Consider the following 13,775-nt stretch of genomic DNA (forward strand, 5'->3'; position numbering starts at 1 on the left):
GAGAAGAGAAGAGAAGAGAAGAGAAGAGAAGAGAGAGGAGAGGAGAAGAGAAGAGAGGAGAAGGGGAGGGGAGAAGAGAAGAGAGGAGAACGGGAGGGGAGGGGAGAGGAGGAGGGGAGGGGAGGGGAGGAGGAGGGGAGGGGAGGAGGAGGGGAGGGGAGGAGGAAGGGAAAGGAAGAGGAGGGGAGGGGAGGAGGGGAGGGGAGGAGAGGAGGGGGAGGGGAGGGAGGAGGAGAGGAGAGGAGAGAGGAGAGGAGAGGAGGGGGAGGGGAGGGAGGAGGAGAGGGGAGGAGAGGAGAGGAGAGGAGAAGAGAAGAGAAGAGAAGAGAAGAGAAGAGAAGAGAAGAGAAGAGAAGAGAAGAGAAGAGAAGGAAAGAAAGGCTCTTCCTAGTTTTCAGAAAGATGACTCAGGAGCAGATTTCAGGGTTTGTAGGCTGAGGCTCCAGATTCCTCACCACTGTAGCATATACTGGAGAAATACTCTGGTCTCAGTCTCTCCCTGTCTTTGTGTATATATATATATCTCATATTGAATAAAACTCTAAGAAACAAACAAAAAATTCAGACATGGAACCTTCCCTGTTTTCCCCAGTCTTGGCCAGTCTCTGTGCAATCGACTCTCCCCTGCCCCTTTCCCCCAATACACACACCTCCCTATGTGGATGGTCCTGCTGTGTCTCTTGCTACCTACAAAGCAGCCTAGGTGGTACTTGAACTCCTGTTAGATGATGGAGAGACATATATCTTGCATTCTTGCTGAAGACCAGCACAGTCTGGCAGCTAACATTTGGCTTTCTCTGCCAGCATGACCCATTAGCCCACTCAGGAGCACTGCAGTACCTCCAGGTCCCTGGATACCCACAGACTTGTTCCCAAGCACCCTTCTGCCAACCTTATCTCCCACCCATCCTCTACCATTGGCCTCAATCCATTTTCCAGTGGCACAATCATTTCTGCACTGTTCTTGAAAGGCAACAAGCCCACCACCTCCAACTTGCAGAGCCTGGCCACAGAAGGGCCCCCATGACTGTGGAGGAAGAAGCTAACACTCCTAGATGCAGAGACTAAGATGGCAGCTTCTGAAAAGGCAAGAATCTGCTCACAAACTCTCCCCCATCATACCTCCTCCCCACGAGAAATGCAAATCCAAAATTACACAAAGTAAACCCAGAAGCGACTGCAGTCTTTACTAAAGGATATGTCCTAGTACTCTTTAAGCACCCAGCTCCCTTGGTGCATCTGAAAGAGAATATTTGCACAGGTGTCTACACAGACAGAGCAAGGGGCAAGTGAACCTATTCCCCACACAGCCAGGAGCCCCCTGGATGGGGCTCAGATGCATGGGACTGGGAGCATTATGTAGTAGACCCCTAGAGCACAGTAGTCCATGAAGGCTTCCCAGAGCCCAGTGTCAAGTCCTCTCTGCTGGTGACGAAAATATGACATGGGGAGTTGGGTGGTAGCACAGTGGGTTAAGTGCACGTGGCACAAGGATCCTGGTTCGAGCCCCCAGCTCCCCACCTGCAGGGGAGTCGCTTCACAGGTGGTAAAGCAGGTCTGCAGGTGTCTATCTTTCTCTCCCCCTCTCTGTCTTCCCCTCCTTTCCCCATTTCTCTCTGTCCTATCCATCAACAATGACATCAAGAACAATAATAACTACAACAATAAAAAAACAAGGGCAACAAAAAAGGAAATAAATAAATATTTAAAGAAAAGAAAAGATGACATGGGGAAGAAAGTGGCCTGCTGGGGGGAGGGAACAGATGTGCCTGGTAGAATATACACCTTACCAGGGTCAAGCCCCCAACCCCCAAAAGGGATGGAGCTAGAGGTGGTTATGTTAAGCAAAATAAGTGAAGAGGTAGTTGAAAGACAACTACTATTGTGTGTGTTTACTCTTAGGTGGAGTCTGGAGATGAAACACATGAACTTTCAAAAATAATAATAACACAGAAGTAAACAAACTGTCTCTGAGACTTTGTGAGAACTATAGTGGTTATTGTTAAGAGGCTGGGGACCAGAACTTTTGTGGTGGGAGTGGTGTGGAACTATAGCCTGTAATTTTCCAATCTTGTAAACTACCAATAATCACACATAAGAAATGGCTTGAAAAAGTTCCCGGGGAGTCGGGCTGTAGCGCAGCGGGTTAAGCGCAGGTGGCGCAAAGCACAAGGATCGGCATAAGGATCCCGGTTCGAACCCCGGCTCCCCACCTGCAGGGGAGTCGCGTCACAAGCGGTGAAGCAGGTCTGCAGGTGTCTATCTTTCTCTCCTCCTCTCTGTCTTCCCCTCCTCTCTCCATTTCTCTCTGTCCTATCCAACAATGACAACAACAATAATAACTACAATAATAAAACAACAAGGGCAACAAAAGGGAATAAATAAATAAAATAAATATTTAAAAAAAGAAAGAAAGAAAAAGTTCCCTGTCCCTGTTTGCAGGGGAGAACTTCATGAGCAGTGGAGCAGTGCTTTGGGTCTTGCTCTCTGTATCTCTCTCTCTCTGTGTGTCTCATCTGTGAAGTGACTGGTAAGCAGGTGTCTCTATGCCAACTAGTTCCTTAGTCAAGAGGGTCCCAGGGCCTTAGTGGGGCAAGGGAACAGACACTTAAGACTTGGGGTATCCTGGGAAGCTGAGAGGGATGATCACCACCTAATACCTGGAACTCCACAAAGGGGACAGTGGGAGGCATCATGCTGAGCCCTCAAATCACTTTTGGAGCCTGGAAATTCCATAATTTTCCCCAGATAATTGGGTGTCTTATTTATGCAATTAGCATGAGAAAATGTAACATGTCATCAGAATGTGCTATCAGACAATGATTGCTGAATTAAAGGGAGAGAGAGGTATGGGGAGTAAGTGGCTTTTGTTACTCCTAGGGGTGGGGGAGCAAAAACATGCAGAAAACCATGGACAGTGGGGACTTGGAACCTCTTGTGAACACTGCAGATATGACTGTGACACTGGAAAAAGGGGCTGGGGTGGTGGTAGAGGTAGAGCGGGTGATAAGGCCAGTGGAAGGGTGCTTGAGAACAGGCGTGTGGGTATACAGGGCCCTGCAGTCCCCTGTAATGCTCCTGAGTGAGCTAGTGGTTCCTGCCAGCTGCCAACCTCATGTCCCTCCCCTGTTGAACTATTCATCCTGAGCACCATCCAGCATCCTCCGGGTGTTACCATGTGGCCAGGACAGGCCATTCAGTGTGTACTGTGAGAACATTTACTCAGTGTGAGCTCCGTCATCCCCAGCTGTCAGGGAAAACCCAACCCATGTTGCCTAGAAAAGTGTCCTGAGCATGACTCCCCAAGGACAGGGCTGTATGTAGCTCAATACTCCCTGCTTATACAGGTGCAGTGGCCCTGAAGAGCCTAGGGGAGAAAGCCCTATATGCTTTCTGACAGCTAGAGAGCAGTGTTCCAGGCTGGGCGGGTGGGGAGGAGTCCACACCACTGCCTGGGGCTGCAGGAAAAGATTATCTTAAAGATGTGTCCTTTTTTTATTTTTTTTATTTATTGAGGATTAATGGTTTATAGTCAACATTAAAACATAGTAGTCTGTCCATGTGTAACATTTCTCAGTTTTCCACATAACAATTCAACCACCTCTAGGTCCTCCTCTGCCATCATGTTCCAGGACCCGAACCCTGCCCCCCACACCAGAGTCTTTACTTGGTGCAATACACCAAACCCAGTACAAGTTCTACTTTGTGTTTTCTTATTTCTCAACTTCTTTTTTTATTAGTGATTTAATAATGATCAACAAGATTGTGGGATAAGAGGGGTCCAATTCCATACAATTCCCACCACCAGAGTGCCATACCCCATTCCCTCCATTGGAAGCTTCCCTATTCTAAGATGTGTCCTTAAGCTCATATTTCTCTCCAAGCAAGTGAGCCATTGCTGCCTTGAATAATGTCAGGCTGGCCTTGGGGGTAAGGTAAGGGGAGAGAGAGAGACAGAGAGCAAAAGACATGGAGAGAAATAGTCATGGTAATATAGCAAGCAGGAAGAGAGACAGAGAAAGCCACAAAAATAGGGGAGGGGGTTGAAGGACAAGGAGGCTGAGGCAGGAGACACTGACAAGGGCTAAGGGAGGACAGAAACAATGTCACTGGGGTCAAAAGAGAAGAAACAGAAAAAAGCAGCAACACAGAATAAACAACACATAGGCTCCCCGCTCAGAAAAATGTTCTCTTCCCTCTGGACCACAGTCTGCCCACCGTCTGTAACCTCACTGACCTCCTGTAACTGTCACCAGGGACTTATCCTTTGAGAGAAGTTCTCTGCCCATAATGCCTCAGACAGAACAGACAAGTGTGTGTGTGTGTGTGTGTGTGTGTGTGTGTGTGTGTGTGTGTGTGTGTGTGTGTCTGGGTCCTCATGCAAGCATGATTCCACAGCTTCTGGGTAACTTTTTCATTCTTTTTATTTCAAATACACACACACACACACACACACACACACACACACACACACACATATATATATATATATATATATATATATATATATATATATATATATATATATATATCACTGCTCACCATCCATGGAGCTTCCCCCAGTACTGTGGTGTTCTCATGTAGTGCCAGGGTTTGAACCATGGGCTCCATGGATGCCCTACCTGGTGAACTTTCTACCTGCCCCAGGACAGACAGCTCTTTAAGTAGCTCACACACCAGGCCATTCTGTAGCTACTGAGAATGTCCATCAGACACTGACTGGAAAGCCGAGGTCCTGTCTACTGCTCCAGAGCCCTGGGGTATCAAAAACTGACAGGGGTTGCTCAGAAGCCCAGGGTCTACACAGGACTCAAGACCTTCTGGAAAATCTCGTAGGGCTATAGCCTATTGTGGCCACTAGATGTCGCTGTGGAGCTCCCCAACCATTCCAGCCCCAGATACCCCACCAAGTTAGCCTGAGGTCTCTGTTCTATTAGGATGGATGTACCCGGGCCTGACATCAGGGCCCAGAGCCTCATCCAGAAGGCACCCCTCTTCCCACAGATGAACATTCATCGCTGTCATCCTCATGGTCCTGCTCCTGGGAGCCTTGATCTGGGCATAAGCACCAAAGCCTGTCTTGATCTGGGGTGCAGTGCTGGGTGCTGAGACAGGAAGAGGGGCCGGTGAGACACATGCTGTGAGTATGTTGGGGGGCACATATAAACCCACCATTGGCCACTAGCCTTCACTATGGAGGGGAAGGAGATGCAGATTCCAACAGAAGATGGGGCAGATGAGAGGCTTCACAGGGTGGATGTGGGGAGTCCAGAGGGAGGAGCAAGAAATACCCTTTGAAGAAGATGGGAAGGGCACTCGGGCAGAGCCAAGCATGCACAATCCATGGGGGCAGCTGGAGAGCAGTGGGAGACATGGGCAGGGAGAAAAGCCCCTGGGACTCAATGGGTGGGGCCAGCCCCTGTACAGGACGTCCCTGACCTGAGCCCAGCTTCTCTCAAGCAAGTAAATGCACCCCAAATCCCTGTAGTATATGTCTGAGTCCCAGAGGAGCAGACCACAAATACTGCTGACCCTCTATACACATATGCACACACTCACTCAATTGCTCACACATTCACACACATACACACACACACACTCAATTGCACACACAAACACATTCACACACACACACATACTTTCGCTCTCAAACACTCTCTCACACATTCTGCCAGCCCCGGTCAGAGCTAGTGAATGGGACTCTTTGCCACAAAGCCTCCTTGCTCCACCAGTATTGCAGGCAGTCTAGGCTCTCACCTAAGTATGCAGGTGTGAGGCCCTGGTGCCACCAAAATAAGGTGTGGGGGTAAGGGGGAAGAGGATGACAGAGGAAGGGAGGGCAGAGGAAGAGAAAGAGAGAAAAGAAAAAGGGAGGAGGATGAGCCACTGTGGGAAGACAGCTTAGGCAGAGACAGCATCTTCCAGCTCCTCCATGTCCCCCAGGGCAGGGCAGAAGGACCAGCAATGCAAAGTCTCCTCCTAGTTCAGCTTATGAGAGCCCTCCAGGAAGCAGTGGGGAGCACTATTCCAATAGTGGCAGAGGTCTGGGGAGACATGTGGAACCAAACAGGAAACTTATTTTCTCATTTGGGGTCTAGGAGTGGATAGAGCCCAAGGGCCCTGGTGATGGGTCCTAATGATGCTGAGCATGGGGTGGGGGTGTGGGGGGGTCAGATTCTAGTTCCACTAAGACCGACACTCCATAACTCAGCACATGTCCTTAGTGCCATTCCCTTTGACCTCCCTGATAAAGTGCCTCTTGTAAAGCTTATAATCTTGTCTTGGTTGCAATAATAAAAACAAAGATCTACCAAGCTGGGGAGACAGCAGAATGGTTATGCAAAAGACTTTCATACCCAAAGTTTTGAGGTCCCAGGTTTAATCCCCAGCTCCACCATAAGTCAAAGCTGAGCAGTGTTCTGGTCTCTTTCTCTGTCTTTCTCTCTGTTTCTATTGCTTTCATTAAAAACTAAAATATGGGGTGGAAGGTGGATAGCATAATGATTATGCAAACAGACTCTCATGCTTGAGGCTCCAAAGTCCCAGGTTCAGGGAGTCGGGTGGTAAAGCAGCAGGTTAAGTGCACATGGCGCGAGCTTAAGGACCAGCACAAGCAACCCAGTTCAAGCCCCTGGCTTCCCACCTGAAGGGGGCATCGCTTCACGGGTGGTGAAGCAAGCACATCTGCAGGTGTCTGTCTTCCCCCTCTCTCTTAATTTCTCTCTGTCCTATCCAAAATTTTTTTTTAAATTAAATTAAAAAAGCAACGTCCCAGGTTCAATCTCCCATACAACCATAAGCCAGAGCTGAACAGTGCTCTGGTTAAAAATAAATACATAAATTAAATTAAATTAAGTTAAATTAAATTAAATATGGGGGTCAGGCAGTAATGCAGCAGGTTAAGTCCATGTGGCACAAAGCGCAAGGACAGGCATAAGGATCCCGGTTTGAGCCCCTGGGTCCCCACCTGCAGGGGAGTTGCTTCACAAGTGGTGAAGCAGGTCTGCAGGTATCTATCTTTCTCTGCCCCTCTCTGTCTTCCCCTCCTCTCTCCATCTCTCTCTGTCCTATATAACAACAATTATATCAAAAACAACAATAATAACTACAACAATAAAAAAGGACAACAAAAGGAAAAAATATAAAATAAAATATATATATTTTTTGAAATGTTTTTTTTCTTTTTTTATAATTTTTATTAGGGAATTAATGTTTTACATTCAACAGTAAGTACAATAGTTTGTACATGCATAACATTCCCCAGTTTCCCATATAACAATACAACCCCCACTAGATCCTCTGAATCCTTCTTGGACCTGTATTCTCCCCACCCACCCACGCCAGAGTCTTTTACTTTGGTGTGATACGCCAATTCCATTTCAGGTTCTACTTGTGTTTTCTTTTCTGATCTTGTTTTTCAACTTCTGCCTGAGAGTGAGATCATCCCATATTCATCCTTCTGTTTCTGACTTATTTCACTTAACATGAATTTTTCAAGGTCCATCCAAGATCGGCTGAAAATGGTGAAGTCACCATTTTTTACAGCGGAGTAAATAAATACATAAATTTAATTAAATTAAATATGGGGGTCAGGCAGTAACACAACAGGTTAAGTCCATGTGGCACAAAGCACAAGGACAGGCGTAAGGATCCCGGTTTGAACACCTGGCTCCCCACCTGCAGGGGAGTTGCTTCACAAGTGATGAAGCAGGTCTGCAGGTGTCTATCTTTCTCTGCCCCTCTCTGTCTTCCCCTCCTCTCTCCATTTCTCTCTGTCCTATCCAACAACAATTACATCAAAAACAACAATAATAACTACAACAATAAAAAAGGACTATGAAAGGAAAAAATATAAAATAATTTAAAAAGAAAAGAAAAAGATCTACCCACATCTAGGTGAGATTAAGAAGTAGTGGAAAGTTATATCAAGAGGGGTAGGTTGCATGCTTTGCCAGGGGAGTGGTCAGGTAGCCCATGAGAGGGGCTATAGCACTAGAAGAAGCTTCAATTCTGTGGTGTCTCTCTTTTTATTTCCCTCCGTCTCTGTCTCTCTCAATGAAAAAGCAGCCCAAGCATGCGTGAGGCCTCATTTCCACAAAAAAAAAAAAAGGAATAAAGAAAGAAAGAAAGGAAGAAAGAAAGAAAAAGGAAGGAAGAGAAAGGAAAAGAAGAGAAGGAAGAGAGAGAAGGAAAGAAAAGGAATAAAAGAAATGGTAATGAAGAAAACAGTCATTTCTGGGTTAGAGAAACTGGCTGAGAGACAAAGGGGTCCCAAGGTATTTCTTTGAAGACCTATGGCATCAACCAGAGTACATGTAACATGTACATGTAACCATGGTACATTAAAATGAGGACAATGGGCTGGCCAAACAACCCACTTGGGTATTGTGTTGCTTTGCCATGTGCATGACTTAGGTTCAAGTCATGTCCCCACCACATTGGAGGAAGCTTCTTTCCCTCTTTGTCTCTGTCTCTATCTATCTGAAAACAATCAGTCCAGAGCAGCAAAGCCCCAGAGATGGAAAAAAAAAGGGGGGGGGGAGCAGAGTGGGAAAGGTTGATGAAAAGGGTAAAGGGGGTCAAAAGGTACAAACACCCAGTTATAAGGTCAGGCGGCAGCTCACCCAGTTGAGTGCACACATTATGCACAAGGACCCTTGTTCATCCCCCACTCCCCACCTGCAGAGGGAACTTCACAAGCAGTGAAACAGAGCTGCAGGTTATTTCTCTGTCCGCCTCTCTAATTCCTCCTCCCCTCTCAACTTCTCTCTGTCCTGTAAAGTAAAAAAGAAAAAAGCGCACGTGGCACAAAGCGCAAGGACCGCATAAGGATCAGCCCCCAGCTCCCCACCTGCAGGGGAGTCGCTTCACAGGTGGTGAAGCAGGTCTGCAGGTGTCTGTCTTTCTCTTTCCCTCTCTGTTTTCCCCTTCTCACTCCATTTCTCTTTGTCCTGTCCAACAACGATGACATCAATAACAATAACAACAACAAGGTAAACAAAAGGGAATAAATAAATATTTTTTAATAAAGTAAAAAAGAATGATAAACAATGGGGGAAAGTTTCCACTGGAGGTGGTGTGCTCATGATGCAGGCTCTGAGTCCCAGCAATAACCCTGGAGGGAAAAACAAAACAAAACACCCAGTTATAAAGTAAGTCAGCCATGGGCCTGTGACAGTGACTACAGTTAATAATACTGTATTGTACATACGAAAGCTCTTAAGACAGTAAATCTTCAAAGATCTCATCATAAGGGGGGGGAAAGCATGGCAGTACTGTACAGTGATGAGTATGATGAGCTCACTGTGGGGATATATATATTGATAATATATTGATAATATATTGGCTACATGAATCATGAGTTACACTGCACACTTGAAACTAATCCAGGTCCATTTTATTTATTTATTTATTTATTTATTTATTTATTTATTTATTACTAGAGCACTGCTCAGCTATGGCTTATAGTGGTATGGGGAATTGAACCTGGGACCTCAGAGCCTCAGGCATGAGAATCTGTTTGCAAATCCATTATGTTATCTCTCATACCTATACAAGTCTATTTTATAAAAGAAGTGTTTACAAAGTTAAAAGAGGTAGGGACATCAATGCTACGATTGCCACCTCAACACGCTTCACTTCAGACTGTGTCCAGAGACTTCAGGTGTGTAATGACAACCCTTCAGCTTCATTACTCGGGTGAGACCTTTCCTTTCATAGTATACTCTAATTCCATCCCAGGTGGTACACTTTCTAACAAAGTCCCAAAACCTAGATATAGACCAGGTTCTGTGAGAGAGAGCATATGTTCACACGTATCCATAAACTAGTGCAAAATATATACCTGAAAACAGAAGTACACTAGACTTTGCAGTGAGTACCCCCCCAACACTTCCTCTCCACTATTCCAAGCTTTGGTTCCATGATTGCTCAACGATTTGTTTGGCTTTGTATGTTAACTCTCCTTTCAGCCACCAGGTTCCTGATGCCAGCATGATGCTGACCAGACTTCCCTGGACTGAAGACCCCACCAATGTGTCCTGGAGCTCTGCTTCCCCAGAGACCCACCCTACTAGGGAAAGAGAGAGGCAGACTGGGAGTATGGACCGACCAGTCAACATCCATGCTCAGTGGGGAAGCAATTACAGAAGCCAGACCTTCCACCTTCTGCAACCCACAACGACCCTGGGTCCATGCTCCCAGAGGGATAGAGAATGGGAAAGCTATCAGGGGATGGGATGGGATATGGAGCTTGGGTGGTGGGAATTGTGTGGAGTTATACCCCTCCTATCCTATGGTTTTGTTAATTTATCCTTTCTTAAATAAAAAATAAATTTAAAAAAAAAGAGGTAGGGACTTATACTGACAACTTTTAAAAAAAATTTTTTTCTTTTATGCTACTTGGTTTCTGTGCCTGCATGAGTCCACTGCTCATGAAGCTTCCTTGTGCTGGTGCTCAAATCCTGCTTCTTGAGCATGGTGATGTGTATGCTCTCCCAGATGAGCTGTTTCCTGGTCTCCCAAACTGACTATTCGTCTATGTGTATTAGATTAGATGAAGCACTCATTTACTTAGCTGGAATGAACAAAAATGTGCATTCAATAACAAAACAATGAATAAAATAAAAAAATAAATTAAATAAAATAAATTTAAAAGCAAGAACACAAGGGGTGCCTGAGAGCCCTGCAGTGAAATCCAACTCCTGGTGGCCTTGCAAACCCACAGTTGGGTCTAGATAGAGTCTGTCTCTTCTCTAAGATGCTGCCATATGAATCCCAGAAATCCCAAGGGGCCCTTAGTGGGGGGTGGGGGTCAAGGCTGACCCTTAACAGGATAGCTTCTGGAATTCTTTCAAACTGGCCTGCAGGTGCTCAGACCAGTCCTTGGGTGAGTTCTTGTCCATTCTTTGCCCTCTTCTCAGTGGAGGAAAAGCAGCCTCCCAGCTGAATATGTGGCATGTCACAGCTATATGATCTTTGTTCCAGAGGACATTGAGACCAATATGGAAGGAAAAGAGAGAGAAAAGCAGGGAACACAGGAGATGCGGATAGGCTTGGGGAAAATGAGCTACCCACAAGGCTGGTCCCTACCAAGAAGAAAGAAACCAAACCACAGCTGAACGAGGCAGAGAATGAACTTGGAACTGCAGGGCAGTCCCATTGGCAGGTTGGGCACCGAACTGGGTAGACTGCTGACTGCTGCAGTGCTGGGTTTCCTGCCTATCCAGGTGGCAGTACCAGCCACATGTATCCAGTTATTAGAAAAGGCTGGAGCCAAAAACAAAAAGAGACAACATTCTGATCCAGCTAGTAGTCAAGGATGTTTTGGGGAGCAGCATGATTCATATTAACCAATGGAAAAGCTTGAGTTCCATCAATACTTCCCAGCCTGCTCTGGTAGTGTGAGAACTTCCTGCTATGTAACCTCAAGGATCATCTACTGGACTGGAAACTGAAATCACAGGTGATACACCTTTGAGGTCAGCAACATGGGCACAAGAGCTCCTGCCCTGCCATGCCTTGTGAACTGGAGTGATGCCCCACTGGACTGATGTAGGGAAATTATGAGGATATGGTTGAGCTTGGCAGGGCTTGACTTGAGGGGACATCCATCCTGTCAGTCTCTCTCTACTGAGAGGTCAAGCGAGGAGGGACACAACCCCCCAAGGTTTGCCTCATCTTATCAGACTCCCTGCCTCACAAGCACCCTGCATTCCTGATACTATGACCTGCTCCCTTATTATCTATATAATCATTGTTTTACCTGAAAGACTCCCCACCCATTCCATTCCTTTGATCTATCTTCTTTCTACCCTCAAGACCCTCGCTGCCTGTAGGGTATTATTAATCCTACCAGTTAAAACCCTCTCAACAGTTGCTAAGGAAATTCCTACCTTTCCCAGCCCTTTTGCCTTTCTCCAGCCCTTTCCAAACCATGTCAAGCCATTTCCATTTCCAACTTGCCACTTCCAGGTCTGACTCTTAAAAAGCCTTGGCTTTCTGATCAGTAAAGAAATTGAATTGCCTCGACACCACGAGCTCTGTTCCTGGGTCATCTCTCTCACATCATTGAGTGAGTAGCAGCCCAGGCTGCCTCCAGTCGCGTTCTCTCCAACCCAGAGAATACACACCCAGGAAGAGGCACCCCCACACTAGCCCGGCAGACTGACTGCCTCATGAGCATTAAGTTCACTCTGTACCTCATCAGTGTCCCTGGGACAAGTCAACTCATTCCTCTAACTAGCAGGGTCTCAACTGAGAGCTAAGTGTTAGATCTCAGAGACAGCTCACCCGGTAGGGCACGTGCCCTGCCATGCACATATCTCAGGTTCAAGTCCTGGCACCATGTAGGTTATCACAGTAACAGGGGATGCTCCAGTGCTTTGGTGTCTCCTTCACTCTGGGACACAAAGCAGGGTATGGGGGCATGTGATGTGTCCTGGATCTCCCCACTTGTCAGGTCTGGGTCCAGATGAAAAGAGACAGCTTGGATACTTAAGGAGAAATGGACCAGAGATTCAGGCCTATGGGTTCAAAGTAATCTTTATTGTCATTACTTAGTATATAACAGGAAGGGAGTTTCAGAGAGAAGGGGAGGGAGGTATAGAAGCCAGAGTGCCATACTGGTACATGTGGTATTGGGGACTCAACCAGAAACCTCAGGCATATAAGTCTAATATTCTTTGTTTGTTTGTTTGTTTGTTTGAATTTTTTATTATCTTTTTTATTTATTGGGTAGAGACAGCCAGAAATAGAGAGGGTAGGGGAGATAGAGAGGGAGAGAGAGAGACACCTGCAGCTCTGCTTCACCACTTGCAAAGCTTTCCCTCTGCAGGTGGGGCTAGGGGCTTGAACCTGGGTCCTTGAGCAATGTAACATGTGCACTAAACCAGGTGCACCACCACACCGTCCTGTAAGTCCAATATTCTACCAGTTGAGCTATCTCCCTGGCCTTGGTTCTGACTAATCTTACTTAGTTTTGACCAATCAGATCTTCAGTCCTGAATCCTGCCCCACCCATTACAACTCCTTGACCTGTCACAGTTGTGGCCAGGCTTGGCTCTCTGCCACACAGAAAATAGTGACATAGATGGCATCAGGTGAGACCCCTCAGATGGCAGATTGGTTCTTTTCTCCCCCATGCCTCGGTGGCACAAAGTAGTCAAGAAGCTCTGGAGCTACCTGAAACCACAGTCCACCCACCCTCTCAGGTCCCTACTTTCACCTGACAACTGCCCCCCTACCTCCGTGCAAGGACACAGTGGAGGCAGGGGGCAGTGCAAGTGGACCTGAGTGCAGGGGAATCGAGGGTCATGGTAAGAGACATTTCAGGTGTAAGAGCTGCTGCAGCCTGAGAACTTTTAGCAACAAAGATAACAAACTCTGTTGAATTACACCAGCATCAGATGCAGAATTAAGCAAAGACACCAGGAGAAAGCAAGATGATCAAATAGATGACCTTGGCAAGTCTTTGAGGTGAGCCCAGGCAGAGGTGTCTAGACAGACAGATCTCTCTCCTCTGGTCCAGCAGACCCTGCTGAGATGTATCATCTCAGTCTGCTCCACTGAAGAGGTGATCAGGCTGGGCCAGGTGCCCCTGGACTATAGAACCATAGACTGCTCTTGGGAAAAGGAATGCTGAAAGAGTGAACCCAACCACCTCTACCAAGAAAAGGGGGTCCATAGAGGTTTGCTGCTAGTTGCATTCCCATTTGGGGGGGTCCTCTTCTGCTTTGGGGGGGTCTTATGGGGAATGTCTTCTAAGGGAGGGGCTG

The 13,775-nt window shown here is 46.7% G+C and overlaps 1 long non-coding RNA gene across 1 annotated transcript in view; it reads right to left on the minus strand.

Moving 5' to 3' along the window:
• Window positions 1-8,998: 8,998 nt before the first annotated feature.
• The window catches only part of LOC132541398 (uncharacterized), a 45,732-nt gene continuing 40,955 nt past the window's right edge, over window positions 8,999-13,775 (minus strand). Inside the window, exon 3 of the long non-coding RNA XR_009552597.1 lies at window positions 8,999-9,115. This is a non-coding gene — a long non-coding RNA (uncharacterized LOC132541398). The remainder of the gene's footprint in view (window positions 9,116-13,775) is intronic.

This window comes from Erinaceus europaeus, chromosome 11 (genome assembly GCF_950295315.1).
Source record: "Erinaceus europaeus chromosome 11, mEriEur2.1, whole genome shotgun sequence".
Taxonomy (NCBI): Eukaryota; Metazoa; Chordata; class Mammalia; order Eulipotyphla; family Erinaceidae; genus Erinaceus; species Erinaceus europaeus.